We start from the raw sequence: 27,121 nt of genomic DNA on the forward strand, positions 1-27,121 counted from the left end.
TGCTTCTGGCTGACAGGACACCATTAGCTCCTGAGGGTGCTGATCGCTAGGTACGCCTAGATGCCCACTCCCGTAGCCTGCCATCACCCCCTTACAGAGCCAGAAGTCAGAAGACAGGCGAGTAGCAGAAGAACAGAAGACTTCTTCTCCAGTGACGGCATTCTGAGGTACCACGCAGCGAGCGGAATGCTGTGCGCCATGCTCCCACACAAACACAGGCACTGCAGGGTGCAGGGCGTGTGGGTGGGGAAGGGGGGCACCCTGGGCAGCATAAATTCCTCACAAAAGGCTGGCAAAAGTGGACATTAGTGCCTGGGCACTGTACTTACCCCGCCAGCGTAATTAATTATTTGTTTCTGAGCGGGACAGAAGCGTGCCATTACAGCGGCGGGGCTTCTTCCTCACCTCACCAGCACATCTATAGAGCGTAACAAGTCTATCACTATAGAGTTTATTATTTCCCAGACTGTGTACTTTTGGCGCTGGATTGTGAGCTGAAAAATCCTCTCTGTCCCTCTGACAGATTTACTGTAGGTCAATCCCCCATAAGCCGATGTGTCTGTGGGTACTTGGTACATGTGTGTCAACATGTCGGTGGCTGAATGTTTTTCCCAAGAGGAAACTATATTAGGAATGCAGACATATGATGGTGGCCCTGTTGGCACCACCAATAACTGACTGGGTGAAAGTTTCAGTAATATCAGAGTGAGGTTGGATAAATCTGTGTCCCAGACACAGACGTAGAGAAAAGATGTGATGTTCATGGCTATGCTTCTTTTCACTCAGGCCCGCAAAAATGTTACTACACATCGATACTGACTCGGATACTGATTCCTATGTCGGCCATAATATTTCCTGATTAGATCCAATATTGGCAAGGAGCATTCAGTACATGATTGTGGATATTAAGGACATATTAACATCACTGAGGACCCTGCTGTTCCTGACAAAGGGGTATATATGTATGTATATATAGATATATAATGAAAGCTGATGTAACGTTCCTCCATCTCTGTTTGAGAAAGTCTGGGCCAGCTCGACAAGATGGTTTTAAATCCCCAAAAGGTTTCCGGTTGTTTATTCATTTCCTGCTGCGGACAGAATAAAGTGGGAGTCACCCCCTCTTCTGCACGGGGCCCTGTCACAAATCCAGCGGATCGTATGCAGGAAGCTACATTATTTCTAGTTATGTAACCACGGGTACATTACTTAGACCTGCCATTACATGCGCATGGGTGAGTAGTAGTATTCAAGAATTGGTCGAATACCTCGTCATCCGATATAGATATCTTGGAGAGATGGGATTACTCCTTACGTTGGATCATATCAAGGACACTGCAGCATACTTACGACTGCAAGGGATATAGGACTCTTGAGTTCACGGGCCAATTTCATGGCAGTCTCGGATAGGAGGGCATTGTGGATTCACCAAGGGAATGCTGATGCTGACTCCAAGAAGAAAGGGAGTCTCTTCCCTATGAAGGTTAAGCCTTGTTTGGTGACGGCCTAGTTAATTTGATCTCGGCAGCTCCCGCAGGTAAGTCAGCCTTCTTGCCCTATGTTCCCTCTCAACGGATGAAGACGCATCATTGTCTAACGCAGTCATTTTGGCCCAATAGATATGCAAGAAGTTAAGATTCCCCTTTCTTTGCAGGTAGAGGAAGGAAAAGAGGGAAGAGGTCTGTAGCCTCTTCAAGATCGCAGGAGCAGAGATCGTCCTCTGCTTCTGCCAAATCCACTGCATGACGCTAGGGCTTTCTTGCAGGAGCCCGCACCAGTGGGGGCACGTCTAAAACACTTCAGTCAGTTCTGGATTAATTTAGACCTGGACTCGTGGGTTTTACAAATAGTGTCACAAGGGTACAAACTGGGGTTTCAAGACGTTCCCCCTCACCGATTGTTCAAATCGGCCTTAGTCAGCAGGGAGAAGGTTTTTATTCAAGCCTCTTCGTGGTCCCGATGCCGGACGGCTCAGTCAGACCAATCTTAAATCTGAAATCCCTCAATTTCTACCTAAAGAAATTCAATTTCAAGATGGAATCTCTCAGGGTAGGGATCTCCAGTCCAGAGGAAGGAGATTTCATGGTTTTGGTAGACATAAGGATGCCTAATTACATGTTCCCGTTTAGCCACTGCATAAAGCTACCTGAGGTTTGCAATTCAGGATTGTCATTACCAATTTCAGACGTTGCCGTTTGGTCTGTCCACGGCTCCGAGGATTTTCACCAGGGTGATGGCGGAAATGATGGTTCTCCTTCGCAAGTAAGGAGTCACAATTATCCAGTACTTGGATGATCTCCTGATAAAGGCGAGATCCAGGGACCAGTTGGTGCAAAACATCTACTCTCCCTGACAGTTCTTCAACAACATGGTTGGCTCCTAAACTTGCCAAAATCGCAGTTGGTCCCAATGACGCGGTTGTTGTTTTTGGGAGTCATACTGGACACAGAAGAGGCTTTCTTCCAGTGGAAAGGCTATGGAGATCCAGAGTCTGGTCAAACAAATTCTAAAACCAGCAAGAGTGTTAATCCATCAATGCATTCTGTTGCTGGGGAAGATGGTTGCGGCCTACGAGGCCATTCAGTTTGGCAGGTTCCATGCCAGAGTGTTCCAGTGGGACCTGTTGGACAAGTGGTCCGGATCCCACCTACACATGCACCGGAGGATAATCCTGTCTTCCAAGACCAGAATCTCACTCCATTGGTGGCTGCACAGTTCTCACCTCCTAGAGGGGCGATGGTTCGGGATCCAGGACTGGATCCTAGGGACCACGGATGCAACCCTCCGAGGCTGGGGAGCAGTCACACAGGGGGAAAACATCCAAGGAAGATGGTCAAGTCAGGAAAGTTGTCTCCACATAAATATTCTGGAGTTAAGGGCCATTTAATAACTGCAGACACAGTACGCACTGGGACGGGTGCCCAGCATCCTCTATGGACTAAGAGAAAAGGATTTACCGGTAGGTATTAAAATCCTATTTTCTCTAACGTCCTAGAGGATGCTGGGGACTCCGTAAGGACCATGGGGATAGACAGGCTCCGCAGGAGACATGGGTACTTTAAGAAAGACTTTAGTTCTGGGTGTACACTGGCTCCTCCCTCTATGCCCCTCCTCCAGACCTCAGTTTGATACTGTGCCCAGTGGAGACTGGGTGCTTTTCAGGAGCTCTCCTGAGCTTTCTGACAGAAAGTATTTTGTTAGGTTTTTAATTTTCAGGGAGCACTGCTGGCAACAGACTCCCTCATCGAGGGACTGAGGGGAGAGAAGCAGCCCTACTCTCCGAGTTGCAAGGTCCTGCTTCTTAGGCTTATGGACACCATTAGCTCCAGAGGGATTGGTACGCAGGATCTCACCATCGCCGTCCGTCCCAGAGCCGCGCCTCCGTCCCCCTTGCAGAGCCGGAAGATAGAAGCCGGGTGAGTATGAGAAGAAAAGAAGACTTCAGAGGTGGCAGAAGACTTCATGATCTTCACTGAAGTAACGCACAGCACTGCAGCTGTGCGCCATTGCTCCCATACACCTCACACACTCCAGTCACTGTAAGGGTGCAGGGCGCGGGGGGGGGAGGGGGGGGGGGGCACCTGGGCAGCAATATAAACCTCTTTTTGGCAAAACTATAACACATATACAGCTGGGCACTGTATATATGTATGAGCCCCCACCAATTTTACAGTTTAAGCGGGACAGAAGCCCGCCGCCGAGGGTGCGGGGCTTCTCCCTCAGCACTCACCAGCGCCATTTTTTCTTCACAGCACCGCTGAGAGGAAGCTCCCCGGACTCTCCCCTGCTTATACCATAGTAGACAAGAGAGTTGAAAAGAGGGGGGGGGGGCACATAATTCGGCGCAAATTACATACAGCAGTACTGGGCAAACATTAAGTTACTGTGTATTCCTGGGTTATATAGCGCTGGGGTGTGTGCTGGCATACTCTCTCTCTGTCTCTCCAAAGGGCCTTGTGGGGAAACTGTCTTCAGAAAAAGCATTCCCTGTGTTTGTGGTGTGTCGGTACACGTGTGTCGACATGTCTGAGGAAGAAGGCTATATTAGAGAGGAGCAGGAGCAAATGAATGTGGTGTCTCCACCGACAGCTGATTGGATGGATATGTGGAATGTTTTAAATGCTAGTGTAAACTCATTGCACAAAAGATTAGACAAGGCTGAAGCTTTGGGACAGTCAGGGTCTCAACCCATGCCTGATCCTATGTTGCAGGGACTGTCAGGGTCTCATAAGCGCCCACTATCCCAGATTGTTGACACAGATACCGACATGGATTCTGACTCCAGTGTCGATTACGATGATGCAAAGTTACAGCCAAAATTGGCAAAATCCATTCGATATATGATTATGGCAATAAAAGATGTTTTGCACATCAGAGAGGAACCCCCTGTCCCTGACAAGAGGGTACATATGTACAAGGGAAAAAAGCCTGAGGTAACCTTTGAGGGGGTCACACGAGCTGAACGAGTTATGTGAAAAAGCTTGGGAATCTCCAGATAAAAGACTGCAGATTTCCAAAAGGATTCTTATGGCGTATCCTTTCCCATCAATGGATAGGTTACGATGGGAATCCTCCCCTAGGGTGGACAAAGCATTAACACGCTTATCCAAGAAGGTAGCCCTCCCGTCCCAGTATACGGCTACCCTCAAAGAGTCTGCTGACCGCAAACAGGAGATTACCCTGAAGTCCATTTATACACATTCAGGTACCTTACTCAGACCGGCAATTGCGTCGGCCTGGGTGTGTAGTAGAGATGAGCGCCTGAAATTTTTCGGGTTTTGTGTTTTGGTTTTGGGTTCGGTTCCGCGGCCGTGTTTTGGGTTCGAACGCGTTTTGGCAAAACCTCACCGAATTATTTTTGTCGGATTCGGGTGTGTTTTGGATTCGGGTGTTTTTTTCAAAAAACCCTAAAAAACAGCTTAAATCATAGAATTTGGGGGTAATTTTGATCCCAAAGTATTATTAACCTCAAAAAACATAATTTACACTCATTTTCAGCCTATTCTGAACACATCACACCTCACAATATTATTTTTAGTCCTAAAATTTGCACCGAGGTCGCTGTGTGAGTAAGATAAGCGACCCTAGTGGCCGACACAAACACCGGGCCCATGTAGGAGTGGCACTGCAGTGTCACGCAGGATGTCCCTTCCAAAAAACCCTCCCCAAACAGCACATGACGCAAAGAAAAAAAGAGGCGCAATGAGGTAGCTGACTGTGTGAGAAAGATAAGCGACCCTAGTGGCCGACACAAACACCGGGCCCATCTAGGAGTGGCACTGCAGTGTCACGCAGGATGTCCCTTCCAAAAAACCCTCCCCAAACAGCACATGACGCAAAGAAAAAAAGAGGCGCAATGAGGTAGCTGTGTGAGAAAGATAAGCGACCCTAGTGGCCGACACAAACACCGGGCCCATCTAGGAGTGGCACTGCAGTGTCACGCAGGATGTCCCTTCCAAAAAACCCTCCCCAAACAGCACATGACGCAAAGAAAAAAAGAGGCGCAATGAGGTAGCTGTGTGAGTAAGATTAGCGACCCTAGTGGCCGACACAAACACCGGGCCCATCTAGGAGTGGCACTGCAGTGTCACGCAGGATGGCCCTTCCAAAAAACCCTCCCCAAACAGCACATGACGCAAAGAAAAAAAGAGGCGCAATGAGGTAGCTGACTGTGTGAGTAAGATTAGCGACCCTAGTGGCCGACACAAACACCGGGCACATCTAGGAGTGGCACTGCAGTGTCACGCAGGATGTCCCTTCCAAAAAACCCTCCCCAAACAGCACATGACGCAAAGAAAAAAAGAGGCGCAATGAGGTAGCTGTGTGAGTAAGATTAGCGACCCTAGTGGCCGACACAAACACCGGGCCCATCTAGGAGTGGCACTGCAGTGTCACGCAGGATGTCCCTTCCAAAAAACCCTCCCCAATCAGCACATGATGCAAAGAAAAAGAAAAGAAAAAAGAGGTGCAAGATGGAATTATCCTTGGGCCCTCCCACCCACCCTTATGTTGTATAAACAAAACAGGACATGCACACTTTAACCAACCCATCATTTCAGTGACAGGGTCTGCCACACGACTGTGACTGATATGACGGGTTGGTTTGGACCCCCCCCAAAAAAGAAGCAATTAATCTCTCCTTGCACAAACTGGCTCTACAGAGGCAAGATGTCCACCTCATCTTCACCCTCCGATATATCACCGTGTACATCCCCCTCCTCACAGATTATCAATTCGTCCCCACTGGAATCCACCATCTCAGCTCCCTGTGTACTTTGTGGAGGCAATTGCTGCTGGTCAATGTCTCCGCGGAGGAATTGATTATAATTCATTTTAATGAACATCATCTTCTCCACATTTTCTGGATGTAACCTCGTACGCCGATTGCTGACAAGGTGAGCGGCGGCACTAAACACTCTTTCGGAGTACACACTTGTGGGAGGGCAACTTAGGTAGAATAAAGCCAGTTTGTGCAAGGGCCTCCAAATTGCCTCTTTTTCCTGCCAGTATAAGTACGGACTGTGTGACGTGCCTACTTGGATGCGGTCACTCATATAATCCTCCACCATTCTATCAATGTTGAGAGAATCATATGCAGTGACAGTAGACGACATGTCCGTAATCGTTGTCAGGTCCTTCAGTCCGGACCAGATGTCAGCATCAGCAGTCGCTCCAGACTGCCCTGCATCACCGCCAGCGGGTGGGCTCGGAATTCTGAGCCTTTTCCTCGCACCCCCAGTTGCGGGAGAATGTGAAGGAGGAGATGTTGACAGGTCGCGTTCCGCTTGACTTGACAATTTTGTCACCAGCAGGTCTTTCAACCCCAGCAGACCTGTGTCTGCCGGAAAGAGAGATCCAAGGTAGGCTTTAAATCTAGGATCGAGCACGGTGGCCAAAATGTAGTGCTCTGATTTCAACAGATTGACCACCCGTGAATCCTTGTTAAGCGAATTAAGGGCTGCATCCACAAGTCCCACATGCCTAGCGGAATCGCTCCGTGTTAGCTCCTTCTTCAATGCCTCCAGCTTCTTCTGCAAAAGCCTGATGAGGGGAATGACCTGACTCAGGCTGGCAGTGTCTGAACTGACTTCACGTGTGGCAAGTTCAAAGGGCATCAGAACCTTGCACAACGTTGAAATCATTCTCCACTGCACTTGAGACAGGTGCATTCCATCTCCTATATCGTGCTCAATTGTATAGGCTTGAATGGCCTTTTGCTGCTCCTCCAACCTCTGAAGCATATAGAGGGTTGAATTCCACCTCGTTACCACTTCTTGCTTCAGATGATGGCAGGGCAGGTTCAGTAGTTTTTGGTGGTGCTCCAGTCTTCTGTACGTGGTGCCTGTACGCCGAAAGTGTCCCGCAATTTTTCTGGCCACCGACAGCATCTCTTGCACGCCCCTGTCGTTTTTTAAAAAATTCTGCACCACCAAATTCAAGGTATGTGCAAAACATGGGACGTGCTGGAATTTGCCCATATTTAATGCACACACAATATTGCTGGCGTTGTCCGATGCCACAAATCCACAGGAGAGTCCAATTGGGGTAAGCCATTCCGCGATGATCTTCCTCAGTTGCCGTAAGAGGTTTTCAGCTGTGTGCGTATTCTGGAAAGCGGTGATACAAAGCGTAGCCTGCCTAGGAAAGAGTTGGCGTTTGCGAGATGCTGCTACTGGTGCCGCCGCTGCTGTTCTTGCGGCGGGAGTCCATACATCTACCCAGTGGGCTGTCACAGTCATATAGTCCTGACCCTGCCCTGCTCCACTTGTCCACATGTCCGTGGTTAAGTGGACATTGGGTACAACTGCATTTTTTAGGACACTGGTGAGTCTTTTTCTGACGTCCGTGTACATTCTCGGTATCGCCTGCCTAGAGAAGTGGAACCTAGATGGTATTTGGTAACGGGGGCACACTGCCTCAATAAATTGTCTAGTTCCCTGTGAACTAACGGCGGATACCGGACGCACGTCTAACACCAACATAGTTGTCAAGGACTCAGTTATCCGCTTTGCAGTAGGATGACTGCTGTGATATTTCATCTTCCTCGCAAAGGACTGTTGAACAGTCAATTGCTTACTGGAAGTAGTACAAGTGGGCTTAAGACTTCCCCTCTGGGATGACCATCGACTCCCAGCGGCAACAACAGCAGCGCCAGCAGCAGTAGGCGTTACACGCAAGGATGCATCGGAGGAATCCCAGGCAGGAGAGGACTCGTCAGACTTGCCAGTGACATGGCCTGCAGGACTATTGGCATTCCTGGGGAAGGAGGAAATTGACACTGAGGGAGTTGGTGGGGTGGTTTGCGTGAGCTTGGTTACAAGAGGAAGGGATTTACTGGTCAGTGGACTGCTTCCGCTGTCACCCAAAGTTTTTGAACTTGTCACTGACTTATTATGAATGCGCTGCAGGTGACGTATAAGGGAGGATGTTCCGAGGTGGTTAACGTCCTTACCCCTACTTATTACAGCTTGACAAAGGGAACACACGGCTTGACACCTGTTGTCCGCATTTCTGGTGAAATACCTCCACACCGAAGAGCTGATTTTTTTGGTATTTTCACCTGGCATGTCAACGGCCATATTCCTCCCACGGACAACAGGTGTCTCCCCGGGTGCCTGACTTAAACAAACCACCTCACCATCAGAATCCTCCTGGTCAATTTCCTACCAAGCGCCAGCAACACCCATATCCTCCTCATCCTGGTGTACTTCAACACTGACATCTTCAATCTGACTATCAGGAACTGGACTGCGGGTGCTCCTTCCAGCACTTGCAGGGGGCATGCAAATAGTGGAAGGCGCATGCTCTTCACGTCCAGTGTTGGGAAGGTCAGGCATCGCAAACGACACAATTGGACTCTCCTTGTGGATTTGGGATTTCAAAGAACGCACAGTTCTTTGCGGTGCTTTTGCCAGCTTGAGTCTTTTCAGTTTTCTAGCGAGAGGCTGAGTGCTTCCATCCTCATGTGAAGCTGAACCACTAGCCATGAACATAGGCCAGGGCCTCAGCCGTTCCTTGCCACTCCGTGTGGTAAATGGCATATTGGCAAGTTTACGCTTCTCCTCCGACAATTTTATTTTAGGTTTTGGAGTCCTTTTTTTTCTGATATTTGGTGTTTTGGATTTGACATGCTCTGTACTATGACATTGGGCATCGGCCTTGGCAGACGACGTTGCTGGCATTTCATCGTCTCGGCCATGACTAGTGGCAGCAGCTTCAGCACGAGGTGGAAGTGGATCTTGATCTTTCCCTAATTTTGGAACCTCAACTTTTTTGTTCTCCATATTTTATAGGCAGAACTAAAAGGCACCTCAGGTAAACAATGGAGATGGATGGATTGGATAGTTTACTAGTATACAATTATGGACGGACTGCCACGGTTAGGTGGTATAAAAAAACCACGGTTAGGTGGTATATATTATAATAATAATACAATTATGGATGGACGGACTGCCTGCCGACTGCCGACACAGAGGTAGCCACAGCCGTGAACTACCGCACTGTACACTGGTTGATAAAGAGATAGTAGTATACTCGTAACAACTAGTATGACACTATGACGACGGTATAAAGAATGAAAAAAAAACCACGGTTAGGTGGTATATATTATAATAATAATACAATTATGGATGGACGGACTGCCTGCCGACTGCCGACACAGAGGTAGCCACAGCCGTGAACTACCGCACTGTACACTGGTTGATAAAGAGATAGTAGTATACTCGTAACAACTAGTATGACACTATGACGACGGTATAAAGAATGAAAAAAAAACCACGGTTAGGTGGTATATATTATAATAATAATACAATTATGGATGGACGGACTGCCTGCCGACTGCCGACACAGAGGTAGCCACAGCCGTGAACTACCGCACTGTACACTGGTTGATAAAGAGATAGTAGTATACTCGTAACAACTAGTATGACACTATGACGACGGTATAAAGAATGGAAAAAAAACCACGGTTAGGTGGTATATATTATAATAATAATACAATTATGGATGGACGGACTGCCTGCCGACTGCCGACACAGAGGTAGCCACAGCCGTGAACTACCGCACTGTACACTGGTTGATAAAGAGATAGTAGTATACTCGTAACAACTAGTATGACACTATGACGACGGTATAAAGAATGGAAAAAAAACCACGGTTAGGTGGTATATATTATAATAATAATACAATTATGGATGGACGGACTGCCTGCCGACTGCCGACACAGAGGTAGCCACAGCCGTGAACTACCGCACTGTACACTGGTTGATAAAGAGATAGTAGTATACTCGTAACAACTAGTATGACACTATGACGACGGTATAAAGAATGGAAAAAAAACCACGGTTAGGTGGTATATATTATAATAATAATACAATTATGGATGGACGGACTGCCTGCCGACTGCCGACACAGAGGTAGCCACAGCCGTGAACTACCGCACTGTACACTGGTTGATAAAGAGATAGTAGTATACTCGTAACAACTAGTATGACACTATGACGACGGTATAAAGAATGGAAAAAAAACCACGGTTAGGTGGTATATATTATAATAATAATACAATTATGGATGGACGGACTGCCTGCCGACTGCCGACACAGAGGTAGCCACAGCCGTGAACTACCGCACTGTACACTGGTTGATAAAGAGATAGTAGTATACTCGTAACAACTAGTATGACACTATGACGACGGTATAAAGAATGGAAAAAAAACCACGGTTAGGTGGTATATATTATAATAATAATACAATTATGGATGGACGGACTGCCTGCCGACTGCCGACACAGAGGTAGCCACAGCCGTGAACTACCGCACTGTACACTGGTTGATAAAGAGATAGTAGTATACTCGTAACAACTAGTATGACACTATGACGACGGTATAAAGAATGGAAAAAAAACCACGGTTAGGTGGTATATATTATAATAATAATACAATTATGGATGGACGGACTGCCTGCCGACTGCCGACACAGAGGTAGCCACAGCCGTGAACTACCGCACTGTACACTGGTTGATAAAGAGATAGTAGTATACTCGTAACAACTAGTATGACACTATGACGACGGTATAAAGAATGAAAAAAAAACCACGGTTAGGTGGTATATATTATAATAATAATACAATTATGGATGGACGGACTGCCTGCCGACTGCCGACACAGAGGTAGCCACAGCCGTGAACTACCGCACTGTACACTGGTTGATAAAGAGATAGTAGTATACTCGTAACAACTAGTATGACACTATGACGGTATAAAGAATGAAAAAAAAACCACGGTTAGGTGGTATATATTATAATAATAATACAATTATGGATGGACGGACTGCCTGCCGACTGCCGACACAGAGGTAGCCACAGCCGTGAACTACCGCACTGTACACTGGTTGATAAAGAGATAGTAGTATACTCGTAACAACTAGTATGACACTATGACGACGGTATAAAGAATGGAAAAAAAACCACGGTTAGGTGGTATATATTATAATAATAATACAATTATGGATGGACGGACTGCCTGCCGACTGCCGACACAGAGGTAGCCACAGCCGTGAACTACCGCACTGTACACTGGTTGATAAAGAGATAGTAGTATACTCGTAACAACTAGTATGACACTATGACGGTATAAAGAAAGAAAAAAAAATACCACGGTTAGGTGGTATATATTGTAATACAATTATGGATGGACGGACTGCCTGCCGAGTTCCGACTGCCGACACAGAGGTAGCCACAGCCGTGAACTACCGCACTGTACTGTGTCTGCTGCTAATATAGACTGGTTGATAAAGAGATAGTATACAATACATACAACAATATACTACTATACTGGTGGTCAGGCACTGGTCACCACTAGTCACACTGGCAGTGGCACTCCTGCAGCAAAAGTGTGCACTGTTTAATTTTAAATTAATATAATATTATGTACTCCTGGGGGCTCCTGCTATAACAACCTGCAGTGCTCCCCAGTCTCCCCCACAATTATTATAAGCTTTGCCTTTTATACATTGATGTGCAGCACACTGGGCTGAGCTGAGTGCACACAGACTGAGTCACACTGTGTGACTGGCTGCTGCTGTGTATCGTTTTTTTTCAGGCAGAGAACGGATATAGCAGAGAACGGATATATATTAAAATAAATAAAAGTTAACTAACAACAACTGCACTGGTCACTGTGGTAAACTCTGTCTGACTCTGCACAATCTCTCTCTCTCTTCTAATCTAATTTCTAATGGAGAGGACGCCAGCCACGTCCTCTCCCTATCAATCTCAATGCACGTGTGAAAATGGCGGCGACGCGCGGCTCCTTATATAGAATCCGAGTCTCGCGAGAATCCGACAGCGTCATGATGACGTTCGGGCGCGCTCGGGTTAACCGAGCAAGGCGGGAGGATCCGAGTCTGCTCGGACCCGTGAAAAAAACATGAAGTTCGTGCGGGTTCGGTTTCAGAGAAACCGAACCCGCTCATCTCTAGTGTGTAGTGCTGTAGCGGCATGGACGGTTACCTTATCTGAGGGGATGGATACCATAGATAAGGATACTATTTTATTGACCCTGGGGCATATAAGAGATGCTGTCCTATATATGTGTGTATGCAAACTAGAGATGAGCGGGTTCGGTTTCTCTGAATCCGAACCCGCACGAACTTCATGTTTTTTTCACGGGTCCGAGCAGACTCGGATCCTCCCGCCTTGCTCGGTTAACCCGAGCGCGCCCGAACGTCATCATGACGCTGTCGGATTCTCGCGAGACTCGGATTCTATATAAGGAGCCGCGCGTCGCCGCCATTTTCACACGTGCATTGAGATTGATAGGGAGAGGACGTGGCTGGCGTCCTCTCCATTTAGATTAGGGTTGAGAGAGAGAGAGAGAGATTGACCTGAGGCTGTGATACTGTAGAAGAGAGTGCAGAGTAGTGACTGACGACCACAGTGACCACCAGACAGTGCAGTTGTTTGTTTTATTTAATATATCCGTTCTCTGCCTGAAAAAAACGATACACACAGTGACTCAGTCACATACCATATCTGTGTGCACTGCTCAGCCCAGTGTGCTGCATCAATGTATATATATATCTGACTGTGCTCAGCTCACACAGCTTATAATTGTGGGGGAGACTGGGGAGCACTGCAGTGCCAGTTATAGGTTATAGCAGGAGCCAGGAGTACATAATATTATATTAAAATTAAACAGTGCACACTTTTGCTGCAGGAGTGCCACTGCCAGTGTGACTAGTGACCAGTGACCTGACCACCAGTATATATAATATTAGTAGTATACTATCTCTTTATCAACCAGTCTATATTAGCAGCAGACACAGTACAGTGCGGTAGTTCACGGCTGTGGCTACCTCTGTGTCGGCACTCGGCAGCCCGTCCATAATTGTATATACCACCTAACCGTGTTTTTTTTTTCTTTCTTTATACATACATACTAGTTACGAGTATACTATCTCTTTATCAACCAGTCTATATTAGCAGCAGACACAGTACAGTGCGGTAGTTCACGGCTGTGGCTACCTCTGTGTCGGCACTCGGCAGCCCGTCCATAATTGTATATACCACCTAACCGTGGTTTTTTTTTCTTTCTTTATACATACATACTAGTTACGAGTATACTATCTCTTTATCAACCAGTCTATATTAGCAGCAGACACAGTACAGTGCGGTAGTTCACGGCTGTGGCTACCTCTGTGTCGGCACTCGGCAGCCCGTCCATAATTGTATATACCACCTAACCGTGTTTTTTTTTTCTTTCTTTATACATACATACTAGTTACGAGTATACTATCTCTTTATCAACCAGTCTATATTAGCAGCAGACACAGTACAGTGCGGTAGTTCACGGCTGTGGCTACCTCTGTGTCGGCACTCGGCAGCCCGTCCATAATTGTATATACCACCTAACCGTGGTTTTTTTTTCTTTCTTTATACATACATACTAGTTACGAGTATACTATCTCTTTATCAACCAGTCTATATATTAGCAGCAGACACAGTACAGTGCGGTAGTTCACGGCTGTGGCTACCTCTGTGTCGGCACTCGGCAGCCCGTCCATAATTGTATATACCACCTAACCGTGGTTTTTTTTTCTTTCTTTATACATACATACTAGTTACGAGTATACTATCTCTTTATCAACCAGTCTATATATTAGCAGCAGACACAGTACAGTGCGGTAGTTCACGGCTGTGGCTACCTCTGTGTCGGCACTCGGCAGCCCGTCCATAATTGTATATACCACCTAACCGTGGTTTTTTTTTCTTTCTTTATACATACATACTAGTTACGAGTATACTATCTCTTTATCAACCAGTCTATATATTAGCAGCAGACACAGTACAGTGCGGTAGTTCACGGCTGTGGCTACCTCTGTGTCGGCACTCGGCAGCCCGTCCATAATTGTATATACCACCTAACCGTGGTTTTTTTTTCTTTCTTTATACATACATACTAGTTACGAGTATACTATCTCTTTATCAACCAGTCTATATATTAGCAGCAGACACAGTACAGTGCGGTAGTTCACGGCTGTGGCTACCTCTGTGTCGGCACTCGGCAGCCCGTCCATAATTGTATATACCACCTAACCGTGGTTTTTTTTTCTTTCTTTATACATACATACTAGTTACGAGTATACTATCTCTTTATCAACCAGTCTATATATTAGCAGCAGACACAGTACAGTGCGGTAGTTCACGGCTGTGGCTACCTCTGTGTCGGCACTCGGCAGCCCGTCCATAATTGTATATACCACCTAACCGTGGTTTTTTTTTCTTTCTTTATACATACATACTAGTTACGAGTATACTATCTCTTTATCAACCAGTCTATATATTAGCAGCAGACACAGTACAGTGCGGTAGTTCACGGCTGTGGCTACCTCTGTGTCGGCACTCGGCAGCCCGTCCATAATTGTATATACCACCTAACCGTGGTTTTTTTTTCTTTCTTTATACATACATACTAGTTACGAGTATACTATCTCTTTATCAACCAGTCTATATATTAGCAGCAGACACAGTACAGTGCGGTAGTTCACGGCTGTGGCTACCTCTGTGTCGGCACTCGGCAGCCCGTCCATAATTGTATATACCACCTAACCGTGGTTTTTTTTTCTTTCTTTATACATACATACTAGTTACGAGTATACTATCTCTTTATCAACCAGTCTATATATTAGCAGCAGACACAGTACAGTGCGGTAGTTCACGGCTGTGGCTACCTCTGTGTCGGCACTCGGCAGCCCGTCCATAATTGTATATACCACCTAACCGTGGTTTTTTTTTCTTTCTTTATACATACATACTAGTTACGAGTATACTATCTCTTTATCAACCAGTCTATATATTAGCAGCAGACACAGTACAGTGCGGTAGTTCACGGCTGTGGCTACCTCTGTGTCGGCACTCGGCAGCCCGTCCATAATTGTATATACCACCTAACCGTGGTTTTTTTTTCTTTCTTTATACATACATACTAGTTACGAGTATACTATCTCTTTATCAACCAGTCTATATATTAGCAGCAGACACAGTACAGTGCGGTAGTTCACGGCTGTGGCTACCTCTGTGTCGGCACTCGGCAGCCCGTCCATAATTGTATATACCACCTAACCGTGGTTTTTTTTTCTTTCTTTATACATACATACTAGTTACGAGTATACTATCTCTTTATCAACCAGTCTATATATTAGCAGCAGACACAGTACAGTGCGGTAGTTCACGGCTGTGGCTACCTCTGTGTCGGCACTCGGCAGCCCGTCCATAATTGTATATACCACCTAACCGTGGTTTTTTTTTCTTTCTTTATACATACATACTAGTTACGAGTATACTATCTCTTTATCAACCAGTCTATATATTAGCAGCAGACACAGTACAGTGCGGTAGTTCACGGCTGTGGCTACCTCTGTGTCGGCACTCGGCAGCCCGTCCATAATTGTATATACCACCTAACCGTGGTTTTTTTTTCTTTCTTTATACATACATACTAGTTACGAGTATACTATCTCTTTATCAACCAGTCTATATATTAGCAGCAGACACAGTACAGTGCGGTAGTTCACGGCTGTGGCTACCTCTGTGTCGGCACTCGGCAGCCCGTCCATAATTGTATATACCACCTAACCGTGGTTTTTTTTTCTTTCTTTATACATACATACTAGTTACGAGTATACTATCTCTTTATCAACCAGTCTATATATTAGCAGCAGACACAGTACAGTGCGGTAGTTCACGGCTGTGGCTACCTCTGTGTCGGCACTCGGCAGCCCGTCCATAATTGTATATACCACCTAACCGTGGTTTTTTTTTCTTTCTTTATACATACATACTAGTTACGAGTATACTATCTCTTTATCAACCAGTCTATATATTAGCAGCAGACACAGTACAGTGCGGTAGTTCACGGCTGTGGCTACCTCTGTGTCGGCACTCGGCAGCCCGTCCATAATTGTATATACCACCTAACCGTGGTTTTTTTTTCTTTCTTTATACATACATACATACTAGTTACGAGTATACTATCTCTTTATCAACCAGTCTATATATTAGCAGCAGACACAGTACAGTGCGGTAGTTCACGGCTGTGGCTACCTCTGTGTCGGCACTCGGCAGCCCGTCCATAATTGTATATACCACCTAACCGTGGTTTTTTTTTCTTTCTTTATACATACATACTAGTTACGAGTATACTATCTCTTTATCAACCAGTCTATATATTAGCAGCAGACACAGTACAGTGCGGTAGTTCACGGCTGTGGCTACCTCTGTGTCGGCACTCGGCAGCCCGTCCATAATTGTATACTAGTATCCAATCCATCCATCTCCATTGTTTACCTGAGGTGCCTTTTAGTTGTGCCTAGTAAAATATGGAGAACAAAAATGTTGAGGTTCCAAAATTAGGGAAAGATCAAGATCCACTTCCACCTCGTGCTGAAGCTGCTGCCACTAGTCATGGCCGAGACGATGAAATGCCAGCAACGTCGTCTGCCAAGGCCGATGCCCAATGTCATAGTACAGAGCATGTCAAATCCAAAACACCAAATATCAGTAAAAAAAGGACTCCAAAACCTAAAATAAAATTGTCGGAGGAGAAGCGTAAACTTGCCAATATGCCATTTACCACACGGAGTGGCAAGGAACGGCTGAGGCCCTGGCCTATGTTCATGGCTAGTGGTTCAGCTTCACATGAGGATGGAAGCACTCAGCCTCTCGCTAGAAAAATGAAAAGACTAAAGCTGGCAAAAGCAGTAGCACCGCAAAGAACTGTGCGTTCTTCGAAATCCCAAATCCACAAGGAGAGTCCGACTCCAATTGTGTCGGTTGCGATGCCTGACCTTCCCAACACTGGACGTGAAGAGCATGCGCCTTCCACCATTTGCACGCCCCCTGCAAGTGATGGAAGGAGCACCCGCAGTCCAGTTCCTGATAGTCAGATTGAAGATGTCAGTGTTGAAGTACACCAGGATGAGGAGGATATGGGTGTTGCTGGCGCTGGGGAGGAAATTGACCAGGAGGATTCTGATGGTGAGGTGGTTTGTTTAAGTCAGGCACCCGGGGAGACACCTGTTGTCCGTGGTAGGAATATGGCCGTTGACATGCCTGGTGAAAATACCAAAAAAATCAGCTCTTCGGTGTGGAAGTATTTCACCAGAAATGCGGACAACAGGTGTCAAGCCGTGTGTTCCCTTTGTCAAGCTGTAATAAGTAGGGGTAAGGACGTTAACCACCTCGGAACATCCTCCCTTATACGTCACCTGCAGCGCATTCATAATAAGTCAGTGACAAGTTCAAAAACTTGGGCCGACAGCGGAAGCAGTCCACTGACCAGTAAATCCCTTCCTCTTGTAACCAAGCTCACGCAAACCACCCCACCAACTCCCTCAGTGTCAATTTCCTCCTTCCCCAGGAATGCCAATAGTCCTGCAGGCCATGTCACTGGCAATTCTGACGAGTCCTCTCCTGCCTGGGATTCCTCCGATGCATCCTTGCGTGTAACGCCTACTGCTGCTGGCGCTGCTGTTGTTGCTGCTGGGAGTCGATGGTCATCCCAGAGGGGAAGTCGTAAGACCACTTTTACTACTTCCACCAAGCAATTGACTGTCCAACAGTCCTTTGCGAGGAAGATGAAATATCACAGCAGTCATCCTACTGCAAAGCGGATAACTGAGGCCTTGACATCCTGGGTGGTGAGAAACGTGGTTCCGGTATCCATCATTACTGCAGAGCCAACTAGAGACTTGTTGGAGGTACTGTGTCCCCGGTACCAAATACCATCTAGGTTCCATTTCTCTAGGCAGGCGATACCGAAAATGTACACAGACCTCAGAAAAAGAGTCACCAGTGTCCTAAAAAATGCAGCTGTACCCAATGTCCACTTAACCACGGACATGTGGACAAGTGGAGCAGGGCAGGGTCAGGACTATATGACTGTGACAGCCCACTGGGTAGATGTATGGACTCCCGCCGCAAGAACAGCAGCGGCGGCACCAGTAGCAGCATCTCGCAAACGCCAACTCTTTCCTAGGCAGGCTACGCTTTGTATCACCGCTTTCCAGAATACGCACACAGCTGAAAACCTCTTACGGCAACTGAGGAAGATCATCGCAGAATGGCTTACCCCAATTGGACTCTCCTGTGGATTTGTGGCATCGGACAACGCCAGCAATATTGTGTGTGCATTAAATATGGGCCAATTCCAGCACGTCCCATGTTTTGCACATACCTTGAATTTGGTGGTGCAGAATTTTTTAAAAAACGACAGGGGCGTGCAAGAGATGCTGTCGGTGGCCAGAAGAATTGCGGGACACTTTCGGCGTACAGGCACCACGTACAGAAAACTGGAGCACCACCAAAAACTACTGAACCTGCCCTGCCATCATCTGAAGCAAGAAGTGGTAACGAGGTGGAATTCAACCCTGTATATGCTTCAGAGGTTGGAGGAGCAGCAAAAGGCCATTCAAGCCTATACAATTGAGCACGATATAGGAGGTGGGATGCACCTGTCTCAAGCGCAGTGGAGAATGATTTCAACGTTGTGCAAGGTTCTGATGCCCTTTGAACTTGCCACACGTGAAGTCAGTTCAGACACTGCCAGCCTGAGTCAGGTCATTCCCCTCATCAGGCTTTTGCAGAAGAAGCTGGAGACATTGAAGGAGGAGCTAACACGGAGCGATTCCGCTAGGCATGTGGGACTTGTGGATGGAGCCCTTAATTCGCTTAGCAAGGATTCACGGGTGGTCAATCTGTTGAAATCAGAGCACTACATTTTGGCCACCGTGCTCGATCCTAGATTTAAAGCCTACCTTGGATCTCTCTTTCCGGCAGACACAAGTCTGCTGGGGTTCAAACACCTGCTGGTGAGTAAATTGTCAAGTCAAGCGGAACGCGACCTGTCAACAACATCTCCTCCTTCACATTCTCCCGCAACTGGGGGTGCGAGGAAAAGGCTCAGAATTCCGAGCCCACCCGCTGGCGGTGATGCAGGGCAGTCTGGAGCGACTGCTGATGCTGACATCTGGTCCGGACTGAAGGACCTGACAACGATTACGGACATGTCGTCTACTGTCACTGCATATGATTCTCTCCCCATTGAAAGAATGGTGGAGGATTATATGAGTGACCGCATCCAAGTAGGCACGTCACACAGTCCGTACTTATACTGGCAGGAAAAAGAGGCAATTTGAAGGCCCTTGCACAAACTGGCTTTATTCTACCTAAGTTGCCCTCCCACAAGTGTGTACTCCGAAAGAGTGTTTAGTGCCGCCGCTCACCTTGTCAGCAATCGGCGTACGAGGTTACATCCAGAAAATGTGGAGAAGATGATGTTCATTAAAATGAATTATAATCAATTCCTCCGTGGAGACATTGACCAGCAGCAATTGCCTCCACAAAGTACACAGGGAGCTGAGATGGTGGATTCCAGTGGGGACGAATTGATAATCTGTGAGGAGGGGGATGTACACGGTGATATATCGGAGGATGATGATGAGGTGGACATCTTGCCTCTGTAGAGCCAGTTTGTGCAAGGAGAGATTAATTGCTTCTTTTTTGGTGGGGGTCCAAACCAACCCGTCATATCAGTCACAGTCGTGTGGCAGACCCTGTCACTGAAATGATGGGTTGGTTAAAGTGTGCATGTCCTGTTTATACAACATAAGGGTGGGTGGGAGGGCCCAAGGACAATTCCATCTTGCACCTCTTTTTTCTTTTCTTTTTCTTTGCGTCATGTGCTGTTTGGGGAGGGTTTTTTGGAAGGGACATCCTGCGTGACACTGCAGTGCCACTCCTAGATGGGCCCGGTATTTGTGTCGGACACTAGGGTCGCTTATCTTACTCACACAGCTACCTCATTGCGCCTCTTTTTTTCTTTGCGTCATGTGCTGTTTGGGGAGGGTTTTTTGGAAGGGACATCCTGCGTGACACTGCAGTGACACTCCTAGATGGGCCCGGTGTTTGTGTCGGCCACTAGGGTCGCTTATCTTACTCACACAGCTACCTCATTGCGCCTCTTTTTTTCTTTGCGTCATGTGCTGTTTGGGGAGGGTTTTTTGGAAGGGACATCCTGCGTGACACTGCAGTGCCACTCCTAGATGGGCCCGGTGTTTGTGTCGGCCACTAGGGTCGCTAATCTTACTCACACAGCTACCTCATTGCGCCTCTTTTTTTCTTTGCGTCATGTGCTGTTTGGGGAGGGTTTTTTGGAAGGGCCATCCTGCGTGACACTGCAGTGCCACTCCTAGATGGGCCCGGTGTTTGTGTCGGCCACTAGGGTCGCTTATCTTACTCACACAGCGACCTCGGTGCAAATTTTAGGACTAAAAATAATATTGTGAGGTGTGAGGTATTCAGAATAGACTGAAAATGAGTGGAAATTATGGTTTTTGAGGTTAATAATACTTTGGGATCAAAATGACCGCCAAATTCTATGATTTAAGCTGTTTTTTAGGTTTTTTGGAAAAAAACACCCGAATCCAAAACACACCCGAATCCGACAAAAAAAATTCGGTGAGGTTTTGCCAAAACGCGGTCGAACCCAAAACACGGCCGCGGAACCGAACCCAAAACCAAAACCCAAAACCCGAAAAATTTCCGGCGCTCATCTCTAATGCAAACTACAGGTGGTGCTGCAGGGCTCACACCCTTTTACTTGTCTTGTAGAGCAACTCTGGAGCTGTTACTGGGTCCAGCTGCTGCAAGAAATCAGCTTGAATGCTTCAGGGGCTGGGGCATGGCCAACATGAGCCCACACTGATGGGGGGTGGGGGTGTATAAAGCGATTTAGGTGTCATCCAAGCGCAACCCCACAAAGGCCGCCATGCCCTGCGTGACCCTTTTCTATTTTCATATGCAGACGAGGGTTGCAGCCAACTATGCCCACTGCTTGGATGACATCACCATATGCAAATCCATCTGCTGCAGGCCTTCCCCCAGGAATGCTTGCACTAGTTGTTGCATTTGGTTTGTTGTTTGGGGGTGCTTCAGTATTAGGCAGCCTTCTGCCCTCCCACATTCGTCTGAAAATGTGTTCTCCCTGCAGTTGTTGTCCCCAGATGAGAGTTCCCTTGTGCTGCCTCAGTTGAATCTCCTTAACTTGACAGGGGTGTGCCCGAGCAGCCGCCCTCCACAGCCCTATCCCAACACATACTTATCTTGCATATGAGATCTCTTGATCATGAAGATAGTTCTCACAGGGTGAGGTTCATCCATTACATTTTAAAGTAGGAAGGTACAAATTACATATTCAAATTACATATATGTGCTGGATTCAAATGTTTTCCCCCCTTCCTTTCTCAATTGTGCCCATCAGCAGCTATTCTAATGTTACTGCCAATGGGTGTGACACATTAATTTCTTCTGTGGGGTACACTGGACTCCACAAGGATTCACATTGGGGTGTAGAGTAGGATCTTGATCTGAGGCACCAACAGGCTCAAAGCTCTTGACTGTTCCCAAGATGCTCAGCGCCCCCTCCTCTATAACCTCGCTTCCATGAACAGGGAGCTCAGTTTGTAGTTGGTGCCTTCAGTAACAGGCCACTTAACAGGGGGCTGCCTCAGGCAGCCTATTCTTAGCTATTAATTTTGGCAAGAAAAGAAGAACTTTTTTTACAAGAATCTACAAGGGCTGCAGCAGGCTAGGTCTAATAGACTTCTTTACTGCAGCTCCATCACTCCCAGTGGCGCAGTATACTCCCGTGCCCCGGTTGCTGGGTCACTGCAGCGGAAGCTCCGGTTTCTTCCTAAGGTCAGTCACACACACACCACCCTCCGGGATCACGAGGCCGCTGATGGGGGCGGGCCGTGTGCGCACTGGCGTGGACACTGATTACTGGGCAGCCGCTCCACTAGCCACCAGGGACAGTTAAGGAGCACAGCTCTGGGGGTTTTTCTCCTGTATTAACCCCATTTTGTACTACCCGCAGTGCATTGTGATAGGTAATGGGGCCTGATTCAGGTTGGATCGCAATCCAACTGCAAAAACTGCTAAGAGCATACGCATCCGCCTGCATTTTCTGCGGCACCCCGGTGAATCGGTGAAGGGGGGGTCAACAACACTCCATTTCCAAGTCGGAGATGGAGCGGTGCGGGGGCACGGTTTCAAAATGGGGTCGGCAACGGAGAAACAGGAGGTGTGGTCAGAGCAGCTGCATGACATCACATGGGCCGGACTCTGCCAGTGGAGCCCCAGCGTCATGAGGTAGATTTTGTAGAGGCCGGGGAGGACTTCTGTTCCTGGGAACTAGCTGTGTTGTGCAGCTTTATTCCTCTGCCCCTACCTCTGGCAAGAAAGGACGCATCTCGCACTTTCTTGTTTCTTTGTGACCGAAAGGACTGCATTTGATAATGCGGAGCTTTCTTATGCTGTGAGGGAACATAAGGTAAAAATTTGATTTTCCAACTGTAGCTGTGCGTGTTAATGCTTTGTCCATCCTAGGGGAGGATTTCCATCGTAACCTATCCGTTGATGGAAAAGGATACGCCATAAGAATCCTTTTGGAAATCTGCAGTCTTTTATCTGGAGATTCCCAAGCTTTTTCACATAACTCGTTCAGCTCGTGTGACCCCTTCAAAGGTTACCTCAGGCTTCTTTCCCTTGTACATATGTACCCTCTTGTCAGGGACAGGGGGTTCCTCTGTGATGTGCAAAACATCTTTTATTGCCATAATCATATATCGAATGGATTTTGCCAATTTTGGCTGTAACTTTGCATCATCGTAATCGACACTGGAGTCAGAATACATGTCGGTATCTGTGTCAACAATCTGGGATAGTGGGCGCTTATGAGACCCTGACAGTCCCTGCAACATAGGATCAGGCATGGGTTGAGACCCTGACTGTCCCAAAGCTTCAGCCTTGACTAATCTTTTGTACAATGAGTTTACACTAGCATTTAAAGCATTCCACATATCCATCCAATCAGGTGTCAGCGAGGACACCACATTCATTTGCTCCCGCTCCTCTCTAATATAGCCTTCTTCCTCAGACATGTCGACACACGTGTACCGACACACCACACACACAGGGAATGCTTTTTCTGAAGACAGTTTCCCCACAAGGCCCTTTGGAGAGACAGAGAGAGAGTATGCCAGCACACACCCCAGCGCTATATAACCCAGGAATAACACAGTAACTTAATGTTTGTCCAGTAGCGCTGCTGTATGTAATTTGCGCCGAATTTTGTGCCCCCCCCCCCCTCTTTTCAACCATGTTCTCTACCGTGGTATAAGCAGGGGAGAGTCCGGGGAGCTTCCTCTCAGCGGTGCTGTGGAGAAAAAATGGCGCTGGTGAGTGCTGAGGGAGAAGCCCCGCCCCCTCGGCGGCGGGCTTCTGTCCCGCTTAAACTGTAAAATTGGCGGGGGCTCATACATATATACAGTGCCCAGCTGTATATATGTTATATTTTTGCCAAAAAGAGGTTTATATTGCTGCCCAGGGTGCCCCCCCTGCGCCCTGCACCCTTACAGTGACCGGAGTATGTGAGGTGTATGGGAGCAATGGCGCACAGCTGCAGTGCTGTGCGTTACCTCAGTGAAGATCATGAACTCTGCGGAGCCCGTCTATCCCCATGGTCCTTACGGAGTCCCCAGCATCCTCTAGGACGTTAGAGAAACTAGGATTTTAATACCTACCGGTAAATCCTTTTCTCTTAGTCTGTAGAGGATGCTGGGCACCCGTCCCAGTGTGTACTGTGTCTGCAGTTATTAAATGGCCCTAAACTCCAGAACATTTATGTGGAGACAACTTTCCTGACTTGACCATCTTCCTTGGACGTTTTCCCCCTGTGTGACTGCTCCCCAGCCTCGGAGGGTTGCATCTGTGGTCCCTAGGATCCAGTGCTGGATCCCGAACCATCGCCCCTCTAGGAGGTGAGAACTGTGCAGCCACCAATGGAGTGAGATTCTGGTCTTGGAAGACAGGATTATCCTCCGGTGCATGTGTAGGTGGTATCCGGACCACTTGTCCTACAGGTCCCACTGGAACACTCTGGCATGGAACCTGCCAAACTGAATGGGCTCGTAGGCCACAACCATCTTCCCCAGCAACCAAATGCATTGATGGATTAACACTCTTGCTGGTTTCAGAATTTGTTTGACCAGACTCTGGATCTCCATAGCCTTTCCCCTGGAAGAAAACCTCTTCTGTGTCTAGTATGACTCCCAAAAACAACTACCGCGTCATTGGGACCAACTGCGATTTTGGCAAGTGTAGGAGCCAACCATGTTGTTGAAGAACTGTCAGGGAGACTGCAATGTTTTGCACCAACTGGTCCCTGGATCTCGCCTTTATCAGGAGATCATCCAAGTACGGGATAATTGTGACTCCTTGCTTGCGAAGGAGAACCATCATTTCCGCCATCACCCTGGTGAAAATCCTCGGAGCCGTGGACAGACCAAACGGCAATGTCTGAAATTGGTAATGACAATCCTGAATTGCAAACCTTAGGTAGCTTGATGCAGTGGCTAAATGGGAACATGTAAGTAGGCATCCTTTATGTCTACCAAAACCATGAAATCTCTTTCCTCCGGACTGGAGATCACTACCCTGAGAGATTCCATCTTGAAATTGAATTTCTTTAGGAAGAAATTGAGGGATTTCAGATTTTAGATTGGTCTGACTGAGCCGTCCGGCTTCGGGACCACGAAGAGGCTTGAATAAAAACCTTCTCCCTGCTGACTAAGGCCAATTTGAACAATCGGTGAGGGGGAACGTCTTGAAACCCCAGTTTGTACCCTTGGGACACTATTTGTAAAACCCACGAGTCCAGGTCCGAATGAATCCAGAACTGACTGAAGAGTTTTAGACGTGCCCCCACTGGTGTTGGCTCCTGCAAGAAAGCCCCAGCGTCATGCAGTGGATTTGGCAGAAGCAGAGGACAATCTCTGCTCCTGCGATCTTGAAGAGGCTACAGACCTCTTCCTTCTCCTTCCTCTACCTGCAAAGAAAGGGGAATCTTAACTTCTTGCATATCTATTGGGCCAAAATGACTGCGGTAGATAATGATGCGTCTTCATCCGTTGAGAGGGAACATAGGGCAAGAAGGTTGACTTACCTGCGGGAGCTGCCGAGATCAAATTAACTAGGCCGTCGCCAAACAAGGCTTCACCTTCATAGGGAAGAGACTCCCTTTCTTCTTGGAGTCAGCATCAGCATTCCCTTGGTGAATCCACAATGCCCTCCTATCCGAGACTGCCATGAAATTGGCCCGTGAACTCAAGAGTCCTATATCCCTTGCAGTCGTAAGTATGCTGCAGTGTCAACAGGCCAACTAAACCCTCCCCCCTCCTTTTACCCCATCACTTTGTCCAGTCCCTGTGGTCCATACTGTATTGCCATTATTATGCATGTTGCTGTGCTGGCCCTTTTCTGAATGTCCCTGCCACCGCCACCGAAGAGCTGGATAGCCCAGTATGAAAACCACCTGCCGGCCTCACTGACGGTCCGAGTCAAAGGCTCCATTTTTTTTTTAAAGATCCCTCTGCCAAGTTAAGGGGGGCTTAAGGGGGCCCCAGAGATATCAGTGTACTGGGGCCCAAGATTTCTGTTGCTGGCCCTGACCCTCAGGGGCGTATCTACCCCTTGGCCAGGATGTCACTTGCCAGGAGCACCATCCAGGTTTCAGTTGGGGGATTAGAGTTCATACAGTAATTAAATGTTTTCATATTGATAACTACATCTCCCAGCATATACAGTGTGCTGGGGATGCTAACAAGCTTTATTTAAAAATTTAAAAAACATTGCTTTTATAATTGCAATGGTTAAAAAGGGAGAGCTATAAATCAATTTATCAGTGAATGATCGCAGTTTGAGCCGTTACATTTTACTGAACCACCTATCCCTCCACACTCACTACCTGTCCTCAGGATACATTTACCATCCTGGCAGACGGTATACCGGCGGTCATTTGACCGATGTTGGAATCCTGACACCACTTGGGAGACTGGTGCCGGCACACAGACAGCCAACATCCCGAAGGTGAGTATTGGAGGGAGGGTTAGGAGTCGGACCAGGGGAGGTGGTGTAAGGGAAGGCACTAGGAGGGGGGGGGGTAGCCCTAGCTGCCACCCCCTGAGGGTTAGCCCTATCCGCCACCCCCCCAGAGGGTTAGTATTAGGATTGGGGATCATGTGACCTCTGGAATCCCGAGCGCCGGATGCCATACCCAACCCCCTTTACTTTTTCAGGCATTTCTATCTCTCCTCTCTCTATGGTGTTCCAATTGCCCACTTTCCCTTGTGCTTTACTCTCTCTCTCTCTCTCTCTCTCTCCTTTGTTTAGAGCATCAGTTTCTGTAGTCCACTTATACCCTTATTTTTTCCAGTGTTTCACTAACTCTCTGATGTAATGAGGATGTATGGTCTAGAGGGATCAGTAATGCATTGTACTGTATAGAGGCGTCAGGGATGTAGCGTAGGGAATAGAGGCGTCAGGGATGTAGCGTAGGGAATAGAGGCGTCAGGGATGTGGCGTAGGGAATAGAGGCGTCAGGGATGTGGCGTAGGGAATAGAGGCGTCATGGATGTGGCGTAGGGAATAGAGGCGTCATGGATGTGGCGTAGGAAATAGAGGCGTCAGGGATGTGGCGTAGGAAATAGAGGCGTCAGGGATGTGGCG

This window comes from Pseudophryne corroboree, chromosome 3, assembly GCF_028390025.1.
Source record: "Pseudophryne corroboree isolate aPseCor3 chromosome 3, aPseCor3.hap2, whole genome shotgun sequence".
Taxonomy (NCBI): domain Eukaryota; kingdom Metazoa; phylum Chordata; class Amphibia; order Anura; family Myobatrachidae; genus Pseudophryne; species Pseudophryne corroboree.